This window comes from Ictidomys tridecemlineatus, chromosome 15 (assembly GCF_052094955.1).
Source record: "Ictidomys tridecemlineatus isolate mIctTri1 chromosome 15, mIctTri1.hap1, whole genome shotgun sequence".
Taxonomy (NCBI): Eukaryota; Metazoa; Chordata; class Mammalia; order Rodentia; family Sciuridae; genus Ictidomys; species Ictidomys tridecemlineatus.
Genome location: NC_135491.1, coordinates 16217380 through 16235785, shown reverse-complemented (window position 1 = coordinate 16235785; position 18406 = coordinate 16217380). Strand labels below are relative to the sequence as shown.

At 40.6% G+C, this 18406-nt stretch overlaps 1 long non-coding RNA gene and 1 pseudogene across 1 annotated transcript; one reads left to right on the top strand and one right to left on the bottom strand.

The window, feature by feature from the left end:
- Positions 1 to 3102: 3102 nt before the first annotated feature.
- LOC120888183 (U6 spliceosomal RNA) lies at positions 3103 to 3307 on the bottom strand (annotated as a pseudogene).
- A 2937-nt stretch (positions 3308 to 6244) lies between these two features.
- LOC144371036 (uncharacterized) lies at positions 6245 to 12556 on the top strand. Its single transcript, XR_013431199.1, has 2 exons — positions 6245 to 6457; positions 12296 to 12556. It is a non-coding gene; the product is annotated as an uncharacterized LOC144371036 (long non-coding RNA).
- The last annotated feature ends 5850 nt before the right edge of the window (positions 12557 to 18406 follow it).

Here is an 18406-nt window from a genome sequence, read left to right as displayed (position 1 = left end):
CACTTGCCTGGCATGTGTGCGGCCTGGGTTGGATCCTCAGCACCACATACAAACAAAGATGTGTCCGCGGAAAACTAAAAAATAAATATTAAAAAAAATAACCTTATCAAGGATTTAGTAACTACCAATATGGAAAGCTTACAAAAGAACTCAGTAGGGACTAAAGCTAGATCTGAGTCTGGGCAGTGAGGAACACAAATGAAATGAAGGGATAAGAAAACTTCAGAAAGAGATGGACAAGGAGACGAGTGAGGATGAGGGATAAACTAGATCCTATGTAGACAGCTTTATACACTGGTAGAAGAGACAGATCCAGGCTGACAGAGTATTGTAATAAATTAAGCATAATACAAGAATGGGTCAGATGATAATGGGAGTCTGGAAAAACAGAACAAGCAGGGAAGCGGGCAGTATCTCTTAAATTCCACAGGAATGAATACACATCAACAAAACACCTAAGAAAACATTTATAGCTGCACTCATTTAAATCAAAGACAGTATTTACTGACCACTATGTACCAGGTACAAAGATAACATCCTGGACTGAGTTTGCCTTGTCTCAGAGCCACCTGTGATAAATATTCTGAGGAGTTCTATTTCCTGTATTCTTATCTGGGTTGACATGTGACAATTTATCTATATTTTAATCACCAATGCAGGAAAAAAAATCTAGTTATGTTCATCTGGACCACATATCTGGTTAAAATTAACATAGCAGGCTGGGCAGCTCAGGAAGATGAGGCAGAAGACTTGCAAGTTCAAAGTTAGCCTCAGCAACTTAGGGAGGCCCTAAGTAACTTCTTGAGACCCTGTCTTTAAAGAAGTATAAAAATGGGCTGGGGATGTGGCTCAGTGGTTCAGTGCCCCCGAGTTTAATCCCCAGTACCCCAATACAAAAACAAAAAAAAACTTAACATATCAGATTAAAAAATCAGTAAAAAGGAAGAAAATTGGAACCAAAAACTTTGGAATTAAAAGCCACTATGTCACTGATGAGACAGAGAAATTGACCTGAGAAACATTAGTGAATAAATATACTTCAGATCTAAACCTATAGTATAAAGCCCAGAGATAACACCCTAAAATTAGTGCCAAAAGAAAAGCTAAAAGTTATTAAATTCCATATACATCTAAAGAAGAAATTTCTAGTTTGAATAAACAAAAGTTTAAATAAAAATCATCACAAAAAGGGAAGAAAAAACTTCTGAATCTCAGGAACTCTGAAGAGGGGAGTTAAACTAAATTACCAATAAATCAAAGAAATCATTAAAAATAAATTTAATTTGGGGCTGGGGATGTGGCTCAAGCGGTAGCGTGCTTGCCTGGCATGCATGCAGCCTGGGTTCGATCCTCAGCACCATGTACAAACAAAGATGTTGTGTCCAGTGAAAACTAAAAAATAAATATTAAAAAGTTTCTCTCTCTCTCTCTCTCTCTCTCTCTCTCTCTCTCTCTCTCTCTCTCTCTCTCTTTAAAAAAAAATAAATTTAATTTTCAATTACTGAAACTGAACCAAGATTTATAGAATGAGGCCAAATGGTGGCTAGAAAGAAACTTTTAGCCTGACTTGGAAATAAAGACAGAGCCTGGCATGGCAGCACACACCTATAATTCCAATAACTCCAAAAGCTGAGGCAGGAGTATCAGAAGTTCAAGGCCAGCCTGGGCAACTTCCTCACTGGGTGGAGATGTAGCTCAATGGTAGAGTGCCCCTGGGTTCAATCCCCAGTACCAAAAAAAAAAAAAAAAGAAAAGAAAGAATAAGAAATAACCAGATGAGGTTGGTGATGGGGGAGCTTATGGGATTGAGGAGTTTGGCATAAAGTCATTCTATAGAAATAGTCCTTAGAGAGGTGGGGGCATAAGCAGATGTAGTAAGAAGGCATCAGACAGCCCTGGAGTTGGCAAACAAACACAAGAAAGTTAAGTGGGGAGCCTTTCCTGTCCTGTACACAGCAAGAGGGCAGCATAGATAGCATCAGCAAGTGATGAATACAAGTGGATAAATGGGGTGTCAACAACACAGGCAATAGGCCCTGGAGAGGGAAGTAAGGAAAATGAACACAGGGTTTAAATCCAAGGATGTGGGACCTCTAGGTGTTGAGAGGTGTCCTTGGGCTGTGTGTGGACTGTGTTGCACATAGCAGCCATTAAGGGAATAGATCTGGTCTTGGGAACTTCCCGTGCCCCCCCACCACACACACACACACACACCAGGATAGACCTCCTTGTTACCGTTGACGAGTCCTTGCTTCCCCAATGCTGAAGTATAACACCAGAGAAGCACAACGAGACAAGTTTAGAATGGAAAATAGAAGCTTTATTAAAGGATAGCAGAAAAGACTTCTCCCTGGAGGAAGAAGGGGACCCAACAGGTGGAATCCATGGAAGGGGGGAGGTCTTCCCTCTTTTATAGCTAAGGTCTTCTTTCAGCTTTCCCACATTTCTGTCAGTGTTCCTGTCCTTTGTTCTGTTATCTTGCAGTGATAGAATGTAGGTGAGGAGACCCAAATGGTGAGGGGCAGATGGGCCTGAGGAGTAATCTTGGGCAGGAAGGGCCTGGAGCGGCTTCTGATTAGTTTCTCCCGATTTGCTGGGAGCTGTTTCTTTTCTTTCTTTCTTTCTTTCGTTTTCTTTCTTTTTTTTTTTTAATTATGGGTTGTTCAAAACATTACAAAGCTCTTGACATATCATATTCATACATTTGATTCAAGTGGGTTATGAACTCCCATTTTTACCCCGTATACAGATTGCAGAATCACATCGGTTACACATCCACGTTTTTACATATTGCCATACTAGTGACTGTTGTATTCTGCTGCCTTTTCTATCCTCTACTATCCCCCCTCCCCTCCCTTCCCATCTTCTCTCTCTACCCCATCTACTGTAATTCATTTCTCTCCCTTGTTTTTTTTTTTTTTTTTTTTTTTTTTTATCCACAAGAGTAATCTGTTATCTGGAATACAAACATAGAACCACTGTGTGGTCAAATACAAATTAGCTCTAAGTGATACCGAGTAATGGAACAATTTCCCATAGACTCATCCTTTCCCCTTTGAATTTTACCTCTTGTTTTCTTGCTTTAAAATTCTCCCTTGTTTTAAAAATATGGAACGCTTCACGAATTTGTGTCATCCTTGTGCAGGGGCCATGCTACCTAAGCGAGCACAGCTGTTTCATTAACATTTCTTTACAATGGGCTCTGGGCCTTGGGAACATTAACATTTCAATGTCCCAAGTGCTGCTTTGCTTTCCTGGGCTCCATTCTCAACATTTTCGATTTTACTTGATATTAAACCCAATTTACCTAACTACACTAACTACCTATCTTTAAATCTGGCTTCAACCAGACCCAGGTGAACTTCCCCCTCAGCTCTGCCAGAGATCCCACACAGCACCTGAGATGAGTGTGACCTGCCAAGATGCCAATCAACCTGTTGACTGCAAGAAATCACAAAACAACACTCCACCCTTGAAACCTTACCCCTGCCTTTGAGGTACCCCCTTAAATAAACCACGGAAGCCATTTTCTAGTTGTTCAGCTCCAGCTTCTGTGTGGGCTGAATCTATCAGGAGCTCCCCTTTGAAACTAATTTCTCGGGTGGCTTACACCCTCCTTAGCAGGAATAACCCCCAAATGAGGCAGTGGCTGCCTCCCCATATCTAGTTTTCAGGGTGAAACTGGGAATCAGTAAAGAAATTACATTCCTGCTTCCATCACTCACAGCCACAAGGTGGCACCAGTAACCGCTCCTCCAGCAGAAGCTGGCCAGAGAGGGTAGAGCATAGATGAGAAAGATTCAGAGCCAGAGCTTTCCAGAAGGTCCTGGAACCTGCTGGTTCTACAAGGAAGCCCCAATATGAAGAAGGCTCCAAAGTAAGAGGGAGGGAGGGAGGAGGGAGGGAGAAAGGAAGGAAGGACATTTGTCTATTTTTTAAAAAAATTATTTAATATGTGTTCACAAAAGAGAAGTACAATGACAGAAAATAAAGCAGAATAAACTAAATACCACAGATTTGAAAGGATGGACAAATAAATGATACATATGTCTGGGGGGGGCGATATTCATATACGCAGACTTTTCATGCTCACATATTTATATACATATGCAACACCCAGAAGGGTTGTTTACACAAAGCTATATTACCCTGTAAAGTCTATAAGGAGATAAAGTAAAAAACAGCTATGGAAAGGGTCCATCTCATCATTTAATGGGAAGCACTTCAGAACAAGAGCACAGCTTCTCCTTTGCCTTCTGAATACCACCTGTAGTCTGTAGCAGTAGACAGCAATTATACCCTGGGCCACTCCTCCTGCAGTGTCACAGTTATAGGCACATACCACAGAACTCACCAAATACCAAAGCTGGTTGTAGTAGTTCAGGGACTCTGAAAATGAACTTCCAGTAGGAGGGATTAGGGAACTTCACTGGGAATTGGGGATTCCAAGAGAATCCAAGTGCCTCAAGAGCCAGGCAATGAGCACATGTGTCAAGTATGTTAGCATGAACTAAAAAAAAAAAAATCATCTAATCCAGTGCATGTCAAATTTTGGTGTGCATCAGGCCCATCTGGAGGGCTTGTTAAAATATTGTTGGGTCTCACTCCCAGAATTTGTCTTTAAAGAAGTATAAAAAAAATTGGGGCTGGAGATGTGGCTCAAGTGGTAGCGCGCTCCCCTGGCATGCGTGCGGCCCGGGTTCGATCCTCAGTACCACATACAAACAAAGATGTTGTGTCTGCCGAGAACTAAAAAATAAATATTAAAAATTCTCTCTCTCTCCTCTCTCACTCTGTCTTAAAAAAAAAGAAGAAGAAGTATAAAAATGGGCTTGGGATGTGGCTCAGTGGTTCAGTGCCCCCGAGTTTAATCCCCAGCCTGCGGTGGGGCCTGGGAATCTGTATTTCCAACTATGGACTAGTGTAATACCAGGTTAGGGGAAAGTACTGAAGAGTAAAGCAGCAGCAGAAGGGACTTGAAGCCTGCAGGGGATTCTTTGTAAATCTTCAAATATTTTTATTTCAAGATACTAAAAGAGCATTTATACCAAAAGAAAAAAAAATATCAGTCTTAGATCTGCACATGTGGCTACTGAGCAGAAAAACAGCTAATCTGAAATGAAAAATGTAAATGTAATGTAAACCGTCTCATTAATACTTTTATTTTAATGACATTGAATTGATAATATTTTGAACTATGTTAACATTTTGGGTTAAATCAAACATATTACTAAGATTAATTTCACCTGTAATTTCTCTAAAGTGTCTGCTAGAGCCACGCATGGTGGTACAGGCCTGTAATTCTCGTGATTTGTGATTTGGGAGGCCAAGGCAGGAGAAACGCAAGTTCAAGGCCAGCCTCAGTAACTTAGCAAGACCTTCATCAATTTATTGAGATCATGTCTCAAAATAAAGAATAAAAAGGACTGCAGACATAATTCAGTGGTAAAGCATCCCTGGATTCAATCCCCAGTACATTCAATCAATCAATCAATCAATCAATCAATCAATCAATCACTGTCTGCTAGAAAGTTTTTAATTAAGCCAGGAGCAATAAGCACCTATTGTCTCAGCTGCTTGGGAGGCTGAGGCAAGAAAACTGATGACTCACATTTTATTTCTATTGAAAAGTGATTCTCTGGAAAGAAATGGTCTCTAGGGAGGTAGAAACATGGGAAGCACCCTGGTGGGTACATTCAGTTGCTGACAGGCACATCAGAGATTCAAGTGTGACAAGTCCTCATTCATACATAATAGTGTATGTAGTACAGGTGACACTAGTGGATTTGAGATTGACATACAAGAACACCTGACTTTATAAAAATGTTAAAAAGAGGGGCTGAGGCTCAGCGTGAGGCCCTGGGTTCAATACTCAGGACCACATAAAAATGAATAAATAAAAGTATTTTAAAAAATAAAATAAAAACTGGTTCAATTAGCAATAACAAATCCTTAATCCTCTGTAATTCGTTGCTTTTACCACAGGCATTCCTCTAAGACAACTGGAAAAGAATGGGATTTTTTAAAGAGTTTGGGGCGCTATGTTATTGTAAACACAATATAAAAAGAAATTGAATAAACCTGAACCCGCCGGCCACCTCCTTCCTCAGGGGGTTCTGCAAAATAACACTTGCCAAAAAATAAAAGGGTGTTTTTCCCCCGATGGGCAGGGGATAAAAAATCCCCGTCTTTAGCTTTGATCTAGAGGCCCTATGAGTCAGAGATTAGGAAATTACATGGATCAGCTCCAGCCAGATGTCCCGGGAGTCCGGCGGACTGAGGGAGGGGCTGGCGGCAGCCGGAGGTTTACCATTTGGGTTCTGAGCCCAAATCGGCGGTGGTAGTTCGCGACCTCCGAGCTGCGCAAGTTGGAGTCGACGAGCCTCCACCGCGGGGTCCCCCAAGATCCCTCATGCGGAAGCCTCTGGCCACAACATCCCAAAGCTGTGGAACCACAGTGAGTGTAGCCGCCCAGACGGCCTCTGCCTACCTGGCGCCGCCTGGTGGCTTAACAGAGCGGCGGGCTTCAGACACTGGCCTACCCTCCAGCTGTTAATCGGCAGGAAGTTCGTTTCCCGGTAACGCAAAAGCGGAAGTGACGATCCAATTATTCTCAAATAGACAGAACTCTTAGCCAATAGGTGCGCAAGAAGGAAAGGTTCTTCCACATTGGCCAATAAGATTCGCTTGTTGCTAAGAACTGGAACAAACGCTTTCTCCCTAATTCGCTTTCATCAATGTCGCACCGGTGAATTGCAATTACTCTTGGTGCTGTTTACTATCTTCTCAGAGATTGGCACCAGGCCCTGGAGGCCCTCCGGCCTGGTTCAAAAGCAACGACGCCGTGAACATTGAGACCCGATCTGGCACACCACAGTCTGGTTATCAGTGGGATAATCAATAATAAACAATAAAATTAATGGATAGGAGAGACATTAATGCATGAAACAGATACCTTAGGAAGAACCCTTTTGCAAAACTGAACCCAGGAGCATGTTCCTAACCAGTAATACCGGAAGAGAGGGCGGGAAGACAGCAAATGAACTTTGATTTCATTAAATTGTCAGTAAAGTCAGTTTGCAGGCTTTTAAAGTACCACACAGTCGACCTCAGTTCCAGTAGCGCAGTTGCGCTTAGAGGCAGCTGCGACCACCCTGACTTATCCAACCCCCGCCCCGGGACACACACACACACACACACACACACACACACACACACACACAGCTGCAGGGAATTGGCTTGTTTTCCTCTCCTTTTTTGTGGGCGGCCCTTTGTCTAGAATTTCTATGAAATGAGAATACACTGGACTTTCAGAATCTTCCTCACCCTTCACTTGTCATTTGCACTGCATCCTAACAAACTCCTTATATCTATCTTCTAGTTCAACATATTCATTGTAAGCTGTAGTTAATATTCCATCTAGCCCACTTACTACACTGTTTTTATTTCAGTTATTTCATTTTTAATTCCCACATCTCTCTGTGCAGAAAAATTAGACGCATTCTGATATTCTGCCCCATTTGTTTTATTAAAAGCCCTATTTCTTGGTCTTTTAAGTACTCAACTTTTTACTCTGAACTACCCTGAATTTTGCAAAAGTAATCCAGATAATTTATTTGTTCATTTTCCCCCTTTATTTTCAGTGCTTGGAATTGAACCATGGCCTGGCACGAACTAGTCAAGCACCCCACCACTGAGCTACTTACCCGACCTCAGCATAAAGAATTTGTGTTAACATCTTCCCCCAAATGTTAACAGCTTACATAACCATAGCATTATCAAAAGAAAAAAAATAACATCCATTCAATACTAGGAGATCTTCTCTTATTAGGATATTTATGCCTAGCTTATTTATTTATTTATGATATTTTTAAACTGTTCTACCTTCATGGTGAAGAATCCTTTTTTCTTTTTTTCTCTTTCCTGCCTTTTGTTTTCTCATTTATTTTTCTTTCCACTTAGTGGGAGAGACTTTGAATCCCTTTTTGTTTTTTATATATTAAATGTCTAATGTTAATATTTCTATACTTGAATCTTTTTATTAACATTTTCTTGCAATATCTTTTCAAAAAAGCCCTTGTATTTTTAGACTATATGTCTGCTTTAGTTGCATCTTCTAAACATCATGAAGCTGAAAAACATTTCTTTCCAAGTCGTAGAGTCTTTCTCTTTCCACCCAATAATTCAACACACTCTTCTATTGAAATAGTGTAACACTTTTTTAAAAAAATAGCTTTTTGAATAATTATTCTGTGCAAGTCTGGGTATAATATTTTACTTCAATTATTACAATGGATTATGCCATTTAATTTTTAAAATATATATAAGCAGAATTACTCATTTTAAAACATAGAAACTAAGATCAGAAAAAGCACTGGAAGATTTTGCTCAATATAACAAAGCAATTGAAGAGCAAGGATTTATACACACAAAGGCTTACTCTAGAATACACAAGTTTTTATGATATATTGCTACCTTTGGACACATTTATTTTTTAATTTAATAATTTATGCTTTATTTTTCTTTCCTCTTTCAGATTTTAGTGCTCCATCTATTTAATTTTGAATGTTTGTCTTCAAGTTCTCAGCTTGAATTAAAATTACATATACAGTACTTCAGCGGATACATTGAGAAGTGTATTATTGAGGAATTTCATTACTGCTGAACACCATAAAGTGTATTTACACAAACTAAGATACATATGACTAGACAGTGAATTTTATATTGTCTGAATTTTACTTCAAAAAAATTTTTTTCAAAAAATTTTGTAAATAATTGTTTTGTTTTTGTACTGTGGATTGACTCAGGGGCTCTTAACCACTGAGCCACATCCCCAGCCTTTTTTATATTTTGTTTAGAGACAGGGTCTCACTAGGTTGCGTAGGGCATCACTAAGTTGCTGAGGCTGGCTTTGAACTTGCAATCCTCCTGCCTCAGCCTCACAAGCCACTGAGATTTAGGCATGTGCCACCACACGCAGCTGTAAATAAGTGTTTTGAAGATATATATTAAACTAGAATATTTAAAGATGAAATGCTAACCCTGGATTTGCTTTAAAATATTTCAGGAGCCAGGCATGGCACTGCATACCTATAATCCCAGCAACTCTAGAGACTGAGGCAGGAGTATCACAAGTTCAAGGCCAGCCCTGGAAACTTAATGACACTTGTCTCAAAATAAAAAAATAAAAAGGCCTGGGGATATAGCTCAGTGTAAAACACTCCGAGGTTCAATCCCTAGTACAAAAAACAATGTCCAGAGGCTGGGGCTGGGGCTCAGTGGTAGAGCGCTTGCCTAGCATGTGTGAGGCACTGGGTTCGATTCTCAGCCCCACATATAAATAATAAAATAAAGGTCATCAACAACTAAAAACATATTTTAAAAAAAATAAAGGTATTGTGTCCATCTACCTAAAATATTAACTTAAAAAAGCAAACAAATAACAACAACAACAAAACAATGTCCATGTTTCAGAGAGATTTAGATGATGTGTGCCTTAGTATAAAACAGGCAGAAAACCAAAATATTTCAGCAACTTTCATTCCCTGAGGCATCCATGGCAGAGAACATAAGGTGATCTGAATTTTTACTCTTCCTCACCCTCATGACACAACTCAACACACTTCTCATCATACATCTTTTTCCTACTCCCACCACCTCCTAGAGCTTCTCTGGAATAAACTCCAGAGCTCTTAGGTGACTTACGTGAGCATTCCACAGCCCACATCACCTAATCATGGATTCTTTCTCTGCACTGTTCTGGCGTCTTCTCCACATGCAGGGACATAGCTGTTTTCTCCCAGGACTCTGATTTAACCCAAGGTGAGGTAGGGAAAGCAGGAATCTCACTGGGAATGTGGGATCCTTTCAGGATGACTTTCCAGGCCCTCTGCAACTTCATGATGCTTATCTTGGCTCCCTTTCATACCAGTTTAAATCATGTACACTTCTTGACACTTCTTTTTGTCAGTTTCATGTAACAGATGATATTGGGGGAAAAAAGAAAAATAATACCTTCTTTGATCTTCTTTCCTTTCCTCTAAAGTAAGTATATCCCAATACCACACAAATTTTTTAAAGTGCGTTTTTTTCTTTATGTTTCTGTTTACACATTTTTTTTTCTAATTTTTAGGTACTTCTTTTCTTTTCTTTTTGTACTAGGGGCACTTAACCACTGAGCCACATCCTCAGCCCTTTTTTTATATTCTATATAGAGACAGGGTCTCGCTGAGTTTCTCAGGGCCTTGCTAAGGCTTGCTTTAAGCTTGCAATCCTCCTGCCTCAGCCTACCAAACCACTGGGATTACAGGAGTACACCACAGCACCCAGCTTAATTTAGGTACTATTTACACATAGTGAAATACATGAATCTTGAGTGTACCAATTGATGACTTTGGACAAGGGTATGTCCCCATGTAACTCAGAGACTAATCATCATATATAGATTATTTCCATCACCTCAGAAAGTTTTCTCATGGTGTTCCCTGTTGATCCCTCAATAGCCACTGATATTGCTTCCCCCAATAGCCACTGATCTGCTGCCACTATGGATAATACAATATAATCAGTTCTAGACTTTCACAAAAACAGAAACATAAATGATGTGCCAGGTTTCCGTTCTTGGGACTAAAAGGCTCAGGGGTCACTCTAGTTAAACTGGGCTAACTGGGCTGCACGAAATAACCACAGAAGAGACACGAATACCTTTTTCTTTGGGGTTGCTGTGATGGCTCCTCTGACCTTAAGGGTCCGCAGAAAGAGAGAGAGCGCGAGAGCAAGCGCTGACCCCTTTTATTGAGGAGAAGCTATTCAAATGAGGCAAGGGGTCAGGTTTCAGGGGGCTGAGTCTATATCATCATGGTGTCCACTGTCAGCAGGTTGACTGACACCTGGGTAGGCCATACCCAAGGGCACAGTAAGAGGAGGGGACACACACAAGACACTTCCATGGAAGATTCTATCCTAAACAGGGCAAGGGGTTATATTACAAAGGAACAGGTGAGCATAGCTTCACCCATGGGGCTGTAGCAAGACACACCCATTTCTGTGACTGAGCACCTCAGCACCCAGCTGGGGAGTGTAACTCAGTCACCCATAAGGTTAGCCTCCCACAATGATGCACTCTATTGTGGCTGATTTATTTTGCTCAGCATAATGCTTTTGGAATTTATTCATGTTATTATATGTATTAGTAATTTGTTCCTTTTTTAAATTTCTGAGTACTTCTCTATTATGTGGTTATATCACAATTTGATTACCCATTCACCAGCTAACTGTTATTTGTGGCTATTATTAATAAAACTGCTATAAACAGTTCCATACAGATTTTTTTAACTTTTATTAGTTGTTGATGAATTTTTAAATTTGATTTATTTATTGGTACGTGGTGCTGAGAATCGAACCCAGTGCCTCACACATGCTCGGCAAGCACTCTACCACTGAGCCACAATCCCAGCCCCCATATAGATTTTTGTATGGACATATTTTATTTCTTCTGGGTAGATACCGAGCAGCAGGGTTTCTGGGTCAATGATAAGTGTGTGCTTAATTTTATAAGAAACTATGAACTTGTTTTTGAAAGCAATTATACCATTTTACACTTCTAGTAGCAATACTTAGACAGCTACTTTGAGGATTAAAAAGAGAAACTGGAATAACATGTCTTGATCAGAGCCAGCGTGCCATATCTGCTGTGTTAATCTCCTGGCCCCAGTTCACAAAATGGGGAATGTAGGGTAATATTTACAGAGAGCAAGTGGGCTCTAGTTCACCCATGATTTGGGCAATTACTCTGGTTCTTGAGGAAGGGCAGGGTCCTTGAATGGAAGTGCTGAAGTAGAAGAAGCAGTAAGAACTTGCCTGGCTCACCGAGGCTTCCCAGTATTCTAGATGGATGGTGGAAGAGGGTGCATCATATTCAGCTGGTGACACTAATTTTGGTTTATCATTAGCTGACATGCCCTCTCCTGGTATGTCTTTTTATTTCTCTCTACCTTTATAGAGGCCCTCAAACCTAGAGTTTTCCTCCCTCCAAAATTTATTGAATACTAGGCTCAGGTTGTGGCTCAGTGGTAGAATGCTTGCCTAGCATGCATGATGCACTGGGTTCAATCCTCAGCACCACATAAAAATAAAGGTATTGTGTCAACCCCAAACTAAAAAATAAATATTAAAAAAATTTACTGCACACTTACTGTCATGAGCCGTCTGTGGGCTGTGTGTGGGCTATGTTGCACGAAGTAGCCTAATGAGGGGATAAGTCAGGCGTTGAGAACCTCCCATGGCACCCCCACAGGGATTGATCGCCTGGTGCAGGTGAACTTCCCCCTCAAGCTCGGCCAGAGATCCCACACAGCATCTGAGATGGGTGTGACCTGCCAAGATGCCAATCGACCTGCTGCCTGCAAGACACCAGGAAGCAAGACTCCACCCTTGAAACCTTATCCCTGCCTTTGATGTCCCCTGATATAAATAAAGCAAGTGGGGGCTCCATTTTGCCAGAGTATAGAAGTTCCATCTGTGTGATCGGCCCATCTTGCTCCCGATTTTGAAACTATTTTCTGCGTCCTGTGGTTTTTTCATCATTCTATTTTTCTTAGCTTTTATTTCTCAGGCTGCCCATTCCACCGAGGGGAACCCCATGTCCATCGCCTGTACCTCACTCCAGTTTCTATGCGTTCCCACAACTTGTCCCCCCTGTTAGGAAGGGGAAACTCTCAGGCCCAGTGGTTCTACCAAGAGGTTTCTGTTCAGTGTTTCCAAACTCTACTAGGACCATCTGGAGGGAGTTTCTAGAGGTGTTGTCTCCACTGAAGCCATAATTTCCACGGTGGGGGGGGGGGCTTCCTTCTGCAGCCTTCATTCCTAGGGAGCATTGTTCCTGCAAGCAGGAGAGGAGATGCGCCAGCAGCCCAGATTACAGCCTGGGCCTTGATCTCTCTATGTCTAAGCAAAAGCCCTATCCACAAGCGAACATTTAACGTGATAAACATTTATTAAGCACCTACTGTGTATAAGGCACAGGGTAACCAGTTCTGACTTCCTCCCTGGGACTAGCTACACAGATAGATCAAGTCACAGGGCAGCAAATGCTGCCTTCTCTGTGAAGCTTTTCTGGACACGTCCCGTCTTGACATATAAATCCACAATTCTGAAAAGAATCTGTGAGTTTCGTGAATCTCAGTTGTGGGGAGCCACCCGTCGCCCCTGGGCTGAACTTGCTTCCCCTGCCTGGAGCGATGGGGGTACCAGTTTGGCATGCATGCAAAAAGTGCACAGGGCAAGTGGCCTTTACCCTCACTCGCAAGGGAGCCTGCTTTAAGCCCTACCTGGGTGTTACCTAATGGGGATTGGTAACCCCCTGAAACCTGATCCCCTTGCCTTATTTGGATGGAATTTTCTCGAATGTCTTTTCTCCAATAAATAGAAGGTTTGGATGTGCCTTTTCTTGCTCCTTCCAGCGCTGGAGCTGACTCTTGGGGTCACGGAGCCGAGTGGTCCTCTCTTAGAAATTTATATTTGTGTGCTGTGTGGTTTCTTTGCTGTTTTCTTAGTTATTGATATAGCCAGCTTCTTTGAACCCAGTCATATCACCAGTTGGGTCAGCTGGTGATATCAATATCTCTCTTTCTCTCCCTCTCTCTTCCCATTAGATTAATAAATATTTTTAAATATCTTAAAATCTGAAAACCCAACACTAGCAATATTATGGGAAGGCAAATGGTCTCACATGCTGTGAAAAACACAAGTGGGGGGCCTGGGGTTGTGGCTCAGTGTTAAGAGTGTTCGCCTAGCATGCACGAGGCACTGGGTTTGATCCTCAGCATCACATAAATGTAAAATAAAGATATTGTTTCCACCTAAAACTTAAGAATAAATATTTTTAAAAAACAAAAAACATAAGTAGGTGTCTGACTGCAGTGATGCACCCCTATAATTCCAGCAACTCAGGAAGCAAAGGTAGGAGGTTTGCAAGTTCAAGGCCAGCCTCAGCAACTTAGTAAGAATTTGCCTCAAAATATAAAATAAAGGGGCTGGGGATGTAGCTCAAGTGGGAAAGCACCCCTGGGTTCAATGTCTGATACAAAAAAAAAAAGAATATATAATAGTAAAGCAGGTTTATATATACTAACAAAGATGATTTTAATAATTAAAATTATAGTTTTAATCAGGTTTGATAACACAATAAAAAAAACAACCGTCATGAAGGAAGAAGTTTGTTACTCACAGGTCCTTAAGCCAAGTGACACAGCAAGTCCTATGTAGCCACCCAGGAAAGCACTAGCATCAGGCAGGAACAGAGAGAATGAGAGGGAAAAGTGGGCAAGAGGCTTTACCGAAGTTTCCACAGGACCAAATGAGTGAGGCAGGGTAAGCAGAATTAGGACTGGCTGATTCAAGTAATTTTAGTGGGCTCTAGGGCAGAGGGCTGTTCTTAGTTGTCTGGTAACTGGTCCTGGGCTGGTTAGGGCAGGTGGATAGTGACCCAGGGTGAGTAGTTAGGGCTATGGGCTCTGGATGGATTGGTTTGCATATGAAATGTATGCTTGAGGTGAGTTGTTTACTGTCTCCCAATGACCAGTCCTGGGAGGGTCAGTCTCTTCAGTGTCAGCATGGTCCCAGGATATCAAAACATCTCCAGACAAAGTGGCTCAAACCTGTAATCCCTGTGACTGGGAGGCTGAAGGCAAAAGAATCACAAGTTGGAAGACAGCCTCAGTAATTTAATGAGGCCTTCAACAACTTAATGAGGCCCTATCTCAAAAAAATAAAAAAATTAAAAAAAGAGCTGGGGATGTGCCACAACCCACCAGCATCAACAAAGGATGCTCAAGTAGGGGTGACTAGAGATGGAGAAAACCACAGACAAAGAAAATAGAGACATTATCAAGTGAAGCTGGGGCCAGGTGGGACACTGCACTCTGATGAAGGAAAAGTGACCAGAACTAGCTCCAAAAGCTTATTTTATAGGGTCTCAAAATCAGGAACTTAAACTCTAGGGGCATTGAAAATTATTTAAGGCTTGTGAGTTGTCAGAGGCTTCTTTGTGCACTAAAATGTTACAGAAACATTTTTTTTTTTTTTTGCAGCTACCCTACAGTTGCAGTGCTAACAACAGTCTGCCATTATCCTGCTGTACCCAGGCCACTCAATGTCCTGAGACATCTAATAATGCTTAGACTAGAGCTGAGAGTCAAAGCTGAAAACATGGGCTGGGGATGTGGCTCAAGCGGTAGCGCGCTCATTATGGGTTTTTGTTTTGCAAATTTTATGTGTTATATTTCTGAATGTTGCATAGGCATATGAAAGGAAATCTGTTTTCAGGCTATAGAATTTGATATCTGTAAGATGTATAATTAGGGGCTGGGGATGTGGCTCAAGCGGTGGCGTGCTCGCCTGGCATGCGTGCGGCCTAGGTTCGATCCTCAGCACCACATACAAACAAAGATGTTGTGTCTGCTGAAAACTAACAAGTAAATATTAAAATTCTCTCTCTCTCTCTTTAAAAGAAAAAAAAAGCTGAAAACATCCCTGGCTTTTTGGCCACACCACGGGATCAGGTGCGGGGCACTGGGTTTGATCCTCAACCCAACATAAAGATAAAATAAAGATATGGTGTCCACCTAAAACTAAAAATAAATATTTAAAAAAGAGAGAGAGAGACATGAAAAAAATGTTGGGAAAGGGGCTGGGGTTGTAGCCCAGTGGTAGAGTGCTTGCCTAGCACGTGTGAGGCACTGGGTTTGATCCTCAGAGAAAGAAAGGGAGGAAGGAAGGAAGGAAGAAAGGTATTGTATACACTTACAACTAAAAAAAAAAAAAATTAAAAAAATGTTGGGAGAGAGCCATCAAATTGCATCAAATTATTTATAATGATAACTTTTGAGAAATGGAGGACTTTCATGTTCAACTTTCTCTTATTAAACAAAAGTTGAGAATTTTGTTTCTAAATTTTTAAAAATACTTCTTATTATCACATGTTCACTAATGTTCACAATAAATACTCTGAAAGATGTAGCTCAGTGGTAGAGCGCTTTCCTAGCACGGGTGAGGCTCTGGGTTTGACCTTTGGCACCACATAAAAATCAATAAAATAAAGGTATTGTGTCCATCTACAACTGAAAAAAAAAAAAAGAAAGAAAAGGCTGTCAAATATCCCTGACATTGTCTACCGTGTTGATTTCTCAGTTGAACTGCATCATTATTGCTACTTTAAAGACCACTATAATTTTTCTCCTGTGCCTTTGCACTTGCTTCTATGTAAAAAAAGAAAAACAATCTAAAATTAATATTTTTTAAAAATAGGGATAGCAGGGCTGGGGAAGTGGCTCAAGCGGTAGCACGCTCGCCTGGCATGCATGTGGCCCGGGTTCGATCCTCAGCACCACATACAATCAAAGATGTTGTGTCTGCCGATAACTAAAAAATAAATATTAAAAAATTTAAAAAAATAGGGATAGCAATGGGTGTAAGAGTTTACTAAATATTCCTGTATTTTGCAGAGGGGATTTTTTTGGGGGGGGGGCAGGGCGTGGGTAACTGGGGATTGAACCAGCCTTTTTTTATTTTTTACTTCTTATTTTGAGACAGGGTCTTTCTAAGTTGCTGGGGCTGGCTTCGAACTTATGATCCTCCTACTTCTGTAACGCTGGGATTATAGGCATGGGCCACCATACGTGGCGCAAAGGGGATATTTTTGATACTTTTATGTGTGTATGTTCTAAATACATCAGGAACTTTAAATCGTCTCTAAATTCTAAAAAAGAATTGGTAATATTATTTTCCTTCAGGGAGTTTGTTGCTTTCTTTTTAAAGATCTTGCATATTTCTTCTAAGACTCAAGGTAATGTGTGCTCGCGCGCGCACACACACACACACACACACACACATTTGCTTTGTTTCAAAATAAAAGTAACAATGCACACAGTTAAAAAAATAGTATAGAAGTGTTTCATTCTTCTGCATCCTTAGTTATATTCTCCAAAAATTTAACTACTTTTTAATCCTTTTATCTACTACCAGAAGTGGTAGTTTATTCCAAAACTCTAATTGTATTTGATATTTTAGTTGCTTTTGTGAATAGAATCTCATCCACCCATTTTATTCCCTAATGACTTAAAAGACTATTTTTTTTTGTAAATTTAGTATCACTTTTCTGAAGTCCTTTAGGTTCAAATAACTTTTCTTTCCAAAAACTTTTATTTTTAAAAATATATTACACATAGGAATGGATATATGCATATGTTTGTAAATGCAAAAGTCAACATAGTGACATGTTTCCTTCTTCCCATTTCTTATGCCTGGAGATAGCCTCTATTAAACATTTTTAGTATGTCCCTTCTCCTTACACAAAGAAAAATTTATTAATATTTTTTTTAGTTGTAGATGGACACAATACCTTTTATTTATTTTTATGTGGCTGAAGATTGAACCCAGTGCTTCACATGTGCAAGCCAAATAAGCTTCCCTGAGCCACAACCCCAGCCCAGAGAGATTTATTTTTGCTCAGTTTCAGAGGTTTGTTCATAGTTGGCATTTTCAAGCAAATGCCATAATTTCATGTTTCTTTATGGCTGAGTAATATTCCATTGTGTATATGTACATTTCCTTTCTTTTTCAAAAAATATTAGTTGTAGATGGACACAATACCTTTATTTAGTTTTTTATGTGGTGCTGAGAATCAAATCCAGTGCCTCACACATGCTACGTAAGTGCTCTACCACTGAGCCACAACCCCAGCCCCATATATACATTTTCTTTATCCACGCATCTGTTGAAGGGCACTTGGATTGGTTCCCTAGCTGTGCTATTATGAATTGAGCTGCTATAACATTGATGTGGCTGTGTCACTATAGTATGCTGATTCTAAGTCCTTTGGGTGTATGCCATGGTGTGTAGGACAACTGGGTCAAATGGTGGTTCCACTGCAAGTTTTCTGAGAATCTCCATACTGCTTTCCAGAGTGGTTGCACCAATTTGCAATCCCACCAGCAATGTATAAGAGCATATTTTCATAATAGAGTCTGGTTGTGTTATCTTTTGTGCTCTAACAAGTTTTTGTTGTTGTTGTTTGTTTTTGGGGTGCCAGGGATTGAACACAGGTCCTCACAGCACTTGCTAGAAAAGCACCCTCCCACTGAGCTATACCCAGCCCTCTAAAAAGTTTTAACATCAGAATTATGACAAATGAATAATAATAAATAATTTAATATTTCAGCCTGTCATGGAAGAGTTCCTAAAATATTTCATAGATCTCACCTGTAAAAACATATCGTCTTGTGCCATTTTTAGCATAGCTATTTGACTTTTAAAAATTGGGGGGGGGCTGGGGATGTGGCTCAAGCAGTAACGCACTTGCTTGGCATGCGCAGGGTGCTGGGTTTCATCCTCAGCACCACATAAAAAT